Source organism: Tympanuchus pallidicinctus, unplaced genomic scaffold, assembly GCF_026119805.1.
Source record: "Tympanuchus pallidicinctus isolate F22 unplaced genomic scaffold, pur_lepc_1.0 scaffold21, whole genome shotgun sequence".
Taxonomy (NCBI): Eukaryota; Metazoa; Chordata; class Aves; order Galliformes; family Phasianidae; genus Tympanuchus; species Tympanuchus pallidicinctus.
In genome coordinates, this window is record NW_026294733.1 from 4040495 (window position 1) to 4051218 (window position 10724).

Below are 10724 nucleotides of genomic sequence, written 5' to 3' on the forward strand. Positions count from 1 at the left end.
CATCCTCTCAGTTCCCTGACACACAGATTAGCCAACAGCTACAAGTAAAGGCACCAGCTTTGCTTTTCTGGAAGGGATTAGTGTGCTTCCAGAAGAATATCAAATCCACAAGCTGGTCCTTTTGTTCTGCTTCACTTTGTACACATGTGTTTTTGTTGAGCCTTATAAAAAAGAAATGAAAAAAATAGGGGGGGAGGGAGGGGGAGTGGGAAGGGAGAGAGGAAGAGACAGATTGCTTTGCTATTGCCTGGTGTTCTTTCTCTTCAATTCGATCAGGGATGGAGAGGAGGCAGTAGTGTCAGCGCAGCAGTGGATGCTGCGGATGGTGCAGCTCGCCATTGTACGAGTCAGATGTTAATAATTAGTTAGCAGTTGAGCGTGCAGGGGGTGGAGAGGGGGGAACTGAATTTACATGCATCACTACAGTGGCCTTTAAAAGTCTTAGTATGAAATATGCATGGCTGCCCATGCATTATTTATTCAGCAATGAATAGAATTTCCCAAAGATCAGACTCGCAGGTCAAGACTGACAAATTTGGCAGAATTAAGCATCGTGTCTATCAGCCCAATAGCAGATATGAAGGGGAACAGTGCTACAGCATGTAAGGATGGCTGCTTTGTTGCATAAATCACACTTAGAAGGACATGCAGGGTTTACCCCATCCAAGCAGCGCCTTGCCAGCCTGCTTTCAGCAGAAGAGAGTGGTGTATTTCCATTCTTCTTGGGTTCAGCTTGGTCCCACTCCCCCTTTCCACAATGAAAAGCTTTTTAACGCTAAGTATCTGTGGCAGAATCTCATCTTTTTGATCCTCGAAGCACCATTTGTTTCAGGTTTTCCTGTCTTTATTCTGTCATCAGCTAGGCAGCTTGAATACAACCTTGAGGCTTTCAGCTGACAAATGCCCCCAGAATTCTCCCTCTCTCTCTCTCTTTTTGCCTTTCCAATTGTAATTCTTGTTTGAAAATAATTTTGTGCAGTCTCTAGCCTGGCTGCCACCAGAATACCAATGAAGCATGTCTGAGACAGCAACTCTATTTTCACTGGCTGGTCTGATCCAGTATCAGGCAGTATGCAGCCCCTACCAAATTTGTGCTTCCCTCACTGTACCCACAGGGAATCATCACAGTGTGCTGCAAGCTGAGCTGCTCAGCAAAACCAGTGCTGTCTGACAGCATGTCCCCACAGCAGGGAGCTGCTGGCCCTCACAGCACGGAGTGTGCAGGGCACCCAGCTCTGCAGCCCAGACCAGCGCTACCAAGGGTCATTAGCTAATGAGCAGAGGAACTTCTGGCCATCTGTGGGCTCTTATGGTGGAGAGAGAAATCAGGAATGCTGGGATTTCTCTTCCTGTCATGGCCAGAAAGCCACACAGACAGGCATACATCAGGTTTCTTTGCACAGCTTAGCATAAAAAGGAACATGTTTAACTTGCATGAGGGTCTCCTCACACAGACATTTGTTAATAGAGACTTTCAGCTCTGCTGGGCAGACCCTTGACATGGGATGAGTGACAGGTATTGAAGCTTAATAAATTCCAGCCCATTGCTTAGTAGTGGGAGGAGAAGATCTGTAATCACACTGCTTTTCTTGCAGGTCTTCCAGCAGTTTTGGATGAGAAGTAATTCCCTTCTGGTGTGACTGTTCCAGGAGTGGACAGGACAGGCAGACACTGGGCAGCCCAGCAGGATTTAGGGAGGCAAATGGACTGGGGGGGTGAGAGGGGAGAGCTGAGAGGGAGGCAGTTTGATGGAAATCCTGTTTTCCACAACAGATGCCATGCATGGAGATGAGCAAAAATGCAAGCGTGGGGGAGAACTGAGGCACAGCACTCTGCAGGAAGGGGAGCCAAAGGCTTCAAAACTCTATGGAATGCAGACTGGAAGACTCCAGCTGAAACCTTTCTTACTTTGGCTCACTCCTATCATGGATGACTTTTCCTGATTGTAACTCTTTCATCTGTGGAAGGCTGAGAAATGCTTCTTGGCTGAACTGAGCTGCTGCCTGCAGGCTGGATCTCTCCCATGGAGACAGGAGATCTGGGAAAGGATACACCACTCATCCACAGAGGCAGCAAACATCTTCTGTCTCGCTACTGTGTCACCTACTTTGTGCACAGGGTCTGCCTTTGAGCCCTAAGTCTGCACTCAGAAAATAAATGAAAAATGAGGTTGTGTGAAACAGGCATAAACCTGCACAAGCTAAGAAAGCTGTGGGGCTTATCAGCTTGGTGCGCTGTTGTTCCTCTATCAGGTCAGCAAGCTTCCCCATTGCTGCTCCCCTCATAAATGCATAATACACATCCTACAAACACAGAACATCTCAGGAGCAATCTATTCTGGAGCTTGCTTGAAAATTGCTGTTTGCTGTAACGGCACCCAAGGGAGCACTGCTCTCTAATATTTGTTTAAAGCAGACTGGTGAAAGTGAAGTAATGCCCTCAGATGCTCACTGACTGCAGGCTGTTCCCCACAAGATTGGGCAAAATTGAATATCTGAGCAGAGCTGCAAAAGAATGTTTTGCTCTGGAGTGAGGGGTCCAAATCCAGTTGAAACACAGAGGTAGAGGAGCAAAAGGCAAATAATTTTCTACAGTTGGCATTTGATGCCTACGTTGCTTCCCTAAACACGAGCTGCCATGGGGCTTGCATGGTTGTCTGATTAGGGAGTCATTTTTTTAAAGAGCTATGTGATCTTATCATAAACTTGGAAGAGTGAGAAGGCAGCTGCAGTGGCAGGGGGAGACTTTGCCTCTTGCCAAAACCAAGATGAGCAGAAGTATTTGGGAAGACTCGAGCTCTGAATGTCTTTAGGAAAGAATCCAGTGGGACAAAGCTGTCAAGGTGACAGCACTTGCCATGCACTGACTTCTGTGATGAAGCTAGAGGGAGAAGAAGGAGTACAGTACTGTCGGAGAATAGCTGGAGGCACCAAGTACCTGCCTGCCTCAACACACACCACTGTGTTTCTGCACTGGGGAGATGGGAGGGTTGTTTCTGCACCACTCACACCCTAGAGAAGTTCTGTGGGCAGATCCCACTGTTCCCCTCCCATTCACAGTTGTGCCCCAAAAATAATCACCCCCATGCCCTTTTGGGGGTCCAATGCTGTTACCTTTCCCTGCCCAAGCAGTGGTGCCTGGTCCCACAAGGGACCTAGGGCTTCCACTGCTGCCTCCCTAATGGCAGCAGCAAAACCCAGATCTGGAAATTACCCATGCAAGGTGTATGAATCCTGGCATAAATGTTTGCAACGAACTCAGAGATCTCAACAGGGAAACTGCTTTGCAGTGAAATATTTAACAACGTAGATCCCTACCACCTTGCAGGAAGGCACCAAGTGACCCGCAAGGCTTTTTCTTCTTCCTCAGCCTCTTGGTTTCTCTGTGCAAACTATGGTTCACTGGGTACAAGATCATCTGCTGTTCATTTGTAAGGAATATCTTCATGCTATTTCCAGGGAGGTAGGAGGACTAATAATAGAGTGTAATGCTGACTCTTTTGTTGCTTGAGTCATATTTATCATTAATTCAGCTACAATGCACAGATGCAAAGAGAGACCTAAAGTGACGATCCTTAAAAAATATATCGTTTGAAATAATTCCAGGCATTGTTATTCCTATTGCATGCTGTCGTGTTCATCGTTATCAGAATGGCTCTGTGAAATTGCCGTGGATGTACAAGGCTATTTTCATAATTCACTCTTGACACGCATTCTGGGCTGCTGCTTTTATGGTGGACTTCTGCTTCTTGCCTTTAATCATTTAGGTTGTACATTGCTTTCTGTGCATTCTCATTGCAACAAGCAATCATCACAGAGCAGGTATATATCTCTCCTCAATGTGATACTTGTTCGTACTGTGAGCTCATGAATTCTCATCATGCCTCAATTTATCCTCATGGATTGGAGCCCTTTGAGAGACAACCAGTGTTGCACGTGGAACTTGCTATGCTTCACTTGGTTATTTGTAATCACAAAATACTGAAATCAACCCTTTCTGAAAGATTTCTTACAACCCCTTGTGATTCCTGTAGTAACTTCCATATGAAGACATCCAAATGTACATTACCAAATGGAATTTGTAGCACTCCTGGAAACAAAAATATTATTATTCCCTCTTTATGGGTAAGGAATTTGAGTAAAGGAAAGGAAGCATAATTAAGGTTGTGCTGAAATAGTGCTGGATAGAATAGGATAGCATGAAATCAAATATAGCTCTGACCTCCTAAATCTCACTTCATTAATTTAAAATTTTAATGGTGTATCTTTCTTACCCAGAGGGCTGTACATTGATGTACTACCATCAGGGCATTTTTCTGCAGTCGAGGAGGTTCAAAAGGGCTACAAGCCCTCATGTAGAGCTTGGTTGGGGTTCGATGTCTTGGCTACAGGCTCCACGAATGGAAAGACAGAAATGAGTTTTCTTTGTTTGAAGGTATACTTCCTAATGCTAAGAAAACTTTGTCGTACTAAAAGAGTTTCTTTCATCCATTTAATGAAGTGGGCATGCTGTGTCTCTGCTGCCCTGGAGACCTCCGGCAATGGAAATCTGGAGCTACCTGTGCAGATGGCTTTTTGAACTCCGCAGAGCTGAGACCTTGTTTATGTCCCTGGAACCAGAATGAATTAGTGGACTTAAATTTCAAAGCTACTCCTTTTGTGTCCACCTCTCAGTAACCTTTAATTACGCCTTCATGCTCACTCTTGCAGGCTCTGTAATTGACCACAAATTTAGTTGTATGGTCCAAATCAAAGGCAAAGGCACATAACTGTATTAAGGTCAATTATCTTGTGCTACAGTTCTCCTGCAAAGTGAGCTGCTTCTGGTAAACCCTATTATTAAACAGGCGACCATTCAATGCTGAAGTTGCTTCGGTTGTGCCTTTTCCTCAAAGCAGCACTAACAGGTCATCAGCGTCACAGAGGATTGCAGCATGGAGGCAAACAATAAGGCAACCAAATCTCTTTGCATGCTTCTCACATCAAAGCTTGAAATGCATTAAAAAGGAACAGTTGATGGCGGACTGTGATTTTGTCTGTTTTACATCCTGCTCTTCTGGAGAGTCTAACATCTGAACCTATCAAATATTACCATATTAATTATCTAACATCCTCTTGAATTAGTAGGCATTTAACAAATGAAAATGGAGCCTTCAGAATTCAGTTTGTCTAAAGCCAGTCAGCAGCCATCAGCAGCAAAGGATCATAAAGCCCAGAGAAGGGAAAAGCCTGTGAGAACACTGGGTCACTTCCCTCTTAATGCAGGATTATTCTTAAAGAATAATAGGCTGAACTGAGTGCAGTAGAGGTTTTAAAACTCCATTTTAAAAGAAACTAAGACTGTTAGGATGATTTTAGTATGGTGCTAACTGGGAAATCAATCTATTCCCTTGTTTTCCATCCAAAAAAAAATGCCAGAGAAATAAAACATCTATATAAACGTGGGGAACCGTGTCGGGTAGAGTAATTAGGGAACTTCTTGATCTGTGAAAGACAAATTCTATCTTCTATATAGCAGTACAGATTTCAGCAGCTAGCAAGGGACTTCAAATTGCACAGTGTTTTCACAGCAAGGCATAGCCAAACAGAAATACATCCTTGTATTGAACAAGGGGGAAAAAAAAAGAAAATCTACAGCACTGATGTTTTCTCCCTTGATACCAAAAGCTACACTCAGCAGGGAAGTTTTGCACACACCTGACTTTGGGTGAGCACATGGTCAGGTGTGCACTCAAACCAGGTTGGTATTCCTAGCTGAATGGCATCAATTATTATTGAACACCTACTACAGATAGCCTTCCTCTCTGATGTCTTTTCAAATATGTGGCCTCTGCTGGAGTTGCAGATGCTTCTGCTGTTTGTTAAAAGTCATTGCTGTGTGCGGCCAAGCAGTGCTGATTGTATATCAGCTAGAAGCACCTGCAAGGTACAACTGCATTTCCTATCACACACCACTTTGCTCTGCTGTGGAATACTGCTTTGATTATTTTTTAAGAAATATCACATATATAGAAGAACATATATGGGGAAAATGTTGCCATTTCCATTTACACAGTATAAGACAGTGACTTTTAAGAAAAAGATAAGGAAATTGTTGCACTGTGCCAAAAATGAACTTTGTAACTGAATCAGAAAATAAGCACAGTTTAAGAGAGAAATGTTTCACATTCCACGAATGAAGGATTTCAATCACCAGATATCTACTGAGAAAAAAATATGATGACCTGCAAGCAGTCCAGGAGACTCCTGAAGTCCATTAATGACAACTTTCTGATTCACATGTTGGACAGATCCACCAGAAGTGAAGCATTGCTGGATGTGGTGCTCAACAACACGGAAGAGGTGGCTATAGGGGTCAAAAGGGGACATAGCCTGGCCTGCTGTGACCAAGCCTTGGTTGGGTTCATGATCTCAAGGAACACGGGCAGAGCAAAGAGTAGAGCCAGAAACCTGAATGTCAGGAGAGCAAATTTCAGGCTTTTTTAACGAGTTGTTGGATGAGATCTCCTGGGAAACTGTTCTTAGGCACAGAGGAACAGAACAAAGCTGGCAGCACTTTAGGGATGCCTTTCTGGGAGGGTAAGAGTTCTTCATCTCCCAGAATAAGAGATCAGGCAGATGAGGCAGGAAATCTGCATGGCTGAGCAAGGACCTGCTGATCAGGCTGAGGGGAAAAAAAGGAAATGCAGTGGAAGCAGCGATGGTGGCCTGGGAAGAGTACATGGATGCTGTCCTGATATTCAGGGATGAGATCAGGAAAGCCAAGGCACAGATGAAATTGAAATGTGAAAAACAGCAAGAAGGGTTTCTTTAGATACATTGAGCAGAAGAGACAGGCAAAGGAGAGTGTACTCCCTCTGATAAATGAAAAGTGAGAGCTGGCCTCCTCAGACATGGAGAAGGCTGAGGAACTTAATGAGGTCTTTGCCTTCGTTTTCATGGCCAGTCAGCCTATTCAAGTCTCGTGTCCGTGACCTTCTAAAGAGGGGTCGGGGGAGCAAAATCCCTCCCAGTGTAAGAGCAGAGCAAGACCAAGAGCATCTCATGAGGCTGAATGTGTACACATCTATGGCTCCAGATGACACAGATCTGGCAATGCTCAAGAAGTAGGCACATGAGAATCTAATGAGGTTTAAAAAGAGCAAGCGCAAGGTGTTGCACATAGGTTGAAGCAAGCCCAGATACAAACACAGACTGCGAGATGAACTCGTTGAAAGCAGCCCTGCAGAGAAGGACTTGGGAGTCTTAGTGAATGAAAAGCTGGATGTGAGCCAGCAGTGCACGCTTGCAATCAACAGCATCAACAGCATCCTGGGCTGCATCTACAGAGGGGTGGCAGCAGAACAAAGGAGGGGATGGGCCCCTCTCTACTCTGCCCTCATGAGGCCCCATGTGGAGAAACATGTTCAAACCTGGGGCCCTTACTACTGGAAGGATGCAGAGCCGTTGGAGCAGGTCCAGAGAAGAGCCATGAAGATGCTCACAGGGCTGGAACACCTCTCCTATGAAGAAAGATTGAGGGAGTTGAGTTTGTTTATCTTGGAGAAGGCTCCAAGGAGACCTCAGTCTTCCAATGCTTGAAGGGAGCTTACAAGAGGGAGGAGGACTGACTTTTCATACGGTCTGTTAGTGACAGTCTGATAGGACAAGGAGGCACAAGCTTAAAGTAAAAGGAGGAAGATTGAAGTTAGATGTTAGGAAGAAATTTTTTACTCATACAGTGGTGAGGCACTGGAACAGTCTGCACGGGGAGACTGTGGGTACTCCATTCCTGGAGATGCCCAGGGCAGGTGGGATGGGGTCCTGGGAAGCCTGAGCTGATGGAGGGCAAACCTGCAGGGCTTAGAACTGGATGGACTTTAAGGTCACTTCCAACCTAAGCTGTTCCATGATTCTTTGAATAAAGGGCACCTTGTTATGAGCTGAAGGTCTATGAATAATCCATTAATTGGAATCTGCAGAGGATTCAGTAGGAAAGCTATTGTTGTGTTTCCTTTACACTTGCTGGAATTCAATTTCATTTTGTATTCTTCTTTGACATTAAAATATTGATGTTTACATCACCACTACACCTAGATGCCAAAACTCATAATGGGAAGACAGTCAAATGCAGCTAACATGAAAGTCAGGAAAAAAAATAAGTTCTCTGGGAGATTTATGGCTCCCAGCAGTTTTGAATTGTGAGGTGGCTTGTGCTGCCTCAAAAAGGAATTTTCACACTTTTATTTATTTATCTATTTTACAGCTCAGGGTAAAAAGTAGTTTAGGATTTTAAACCCTGCCTGAAACAGCTTGGCTCTTCCTTTTTAATTTCCTTGTAGCCAGTGGCCAGGACAGTCCTGGAATCTACAGTGCCCTCACCATTAAAAGTAAATAGATAAATTCATTTAATTTCTAACTGAATCTTTGTTGAATTCATCTTTCAGCAATTCAAAGTTTTTTCCAGTTAAATAGCCCTCTTATATCAAATGTTCTCCCCATGTAGGTACTCACAAACTGTGATTAAATTGTATCTTAATATTCTTTTCAGTAAGTTTAATTAAACATTATAGCATCAGTTGAGGACCACCTCTTGGTAACTGATTTTCCAACGAGTCCTAAAGCCACAGGAACTGATGAAGTGCCCCTTCTCTCCCTCCTCCTTTTTTTCTCCCTCTATCAAATAAAAACAAATAAGAAGGCAAAGAATCAGTCTTCCTCCTTCTTAGGTGAAGCTCATTTCCAAGGCAGGTTGATGACACGACAAATGAAAATGTTTAAAAGTCCTCCATGTTGCCAAGGTGCTCCTGGTGCTAAGTTCAAAATGAATTTGAATAATAAAATAAATGGAATAAATTCTAACATATGCAGATAAGAGATATAGTCCAAGATGTGGAAGAAGAGCTGTTAAATGGTACCTGGTTATCTGTTATCACTTACACAAATCAGAATTGCTTTTTCCTCTTTATGACTCTCACCTGGCCATGCTGCAAGCAGGGTTGCCATTCCCCAGTGATTGCAGGGGCCAGGGTGGAGCTGGAAGGCTCAAAACTTTTGTATCAAATTAAATCAATAACTGTGCTTATGAGACAAAATTGAGAGCCTTGTTAGGGAGCACATGGCAGGGAGGGTCTGCTGTCAGCTATGCTGAGTGGTGGGATTGAGGGGAGCAAAGCATCCAGCAACTCTCCAACCTATGTAGAACCAAGGATGAGGAGGTGCTTTCTTCCTCTTTCACTAAACTTTTTTTTTTTTTTCTCCTGTTCTCATTGTAAGCAACGAGAAAACAGCATCAAGCGGCAGATTCCAACTCTGTACAATCCCAGATTAAATGCACAATGTGATCTAAGGATACATAAACAGCTATTCCTCACAGCGCAGCAAGAGCTCCTTTTCCCAAGACAGCTAACAAAGCTCAGCATACCACAGCTTCCAAAATAATCTGAAGCTTGTTAGAAATTTTGCAGACACCTTGCAAACAGAAGGTCTGACCAGCAGCCTGCTAACCTGTTCCAATCCCATATCGTGCTGCTAATAAAGCTTGCAGGAATCAGAGCTGCAGGAAGGTCTCCAGAGCAGCTGGAGGGCCAAGAGCTTATCATGCATGAGTACAGCTGTGCAGATCCCCTTCTCTCCTGCCAGGAGGATTTCTCAATATTTTTTCTGAAGTTTTAAATCTAAAAACTCTGATCTGAGCCCAGTGCAGTACAAGGGATGCTTCAGTCAGCAAACTGGGGGTGTCTCACACTCTTGCCTTGCACGGTCCTTGGCAATGCTGAGAAACCTAGAAAATAAGCAATGGTGAGCTAAGGCCTGGATATCAGCTTTGCCATGTCTGCCTCTGTACGTCACCCTGGCAAGGTGTCAAAAGCTGCAGCATTAATGTACAAGCAGAGCTGCACCCTCGCTGTTCACATGTATGTCTGATCTGAACACATTCCTCTGAAAATCTGCTTCTCTGCAAGTCTGTGCACATACATCCTCCTGCTTTAACCATGGGTAGGATCTGAAATAGCATCTATGTGACAGCTCTGAACAGATGGAAAATACGAGTGTCAATGTCTCAATTACTGAGCTTCTGTGTTTTCCCAGTGCTTACTGCCATGCTCTGAAGAGCTAAGTACATGTAGTAAGCCTCTTGCCTGGGCTTCCATGTGCTGGGGTTTGAGTTTTTAGCTCTGAAGAGCACTGCTGAGAGCAGCTGAGCTGTTGTAGAGGTGTTTTCACTTTACTCTCTTAACTTCTTCCCAAACTGTAGGCACAAAGGCATTCCCAAACAAATGTCTCTTGCTCATCCACCACTGTTTTTATATACTGCCAAAGGGCATGCTATGGGCCACTGCCAAAATAAAACATTAATTGCAAAGAGATGCTTTCAACGCCTAAGCTTCAAGGAGGAAAAAACAAAAAAAAAAAAACAAAAAAAAAAAAAAAAAAAAAACAAAAAAGATCAGTTAGTTGCAGAATTTCAATCTTTGGATCCTGCATCCACACAGTCACAGGCAGCTCTAGGGGCATATACGCACCGAGTGGAGAACACAGTGCTATGATCTGGTTGTATTTGGTGCTTAGGAGTTGTGTGGTTCCCAGGTCAGTGGAGCTCCATTGTTCTTGGTGCACATGTGTTGTAATTGGAAAGATTAAAACAGTAAAAAGGCAATAGAAGAGCAAACAGCAAATGGACTAGTGCAGATGGAATAGCATTACAAAAGAAAGGTACTCACCTGTTTCCAAACATCGAGGCTT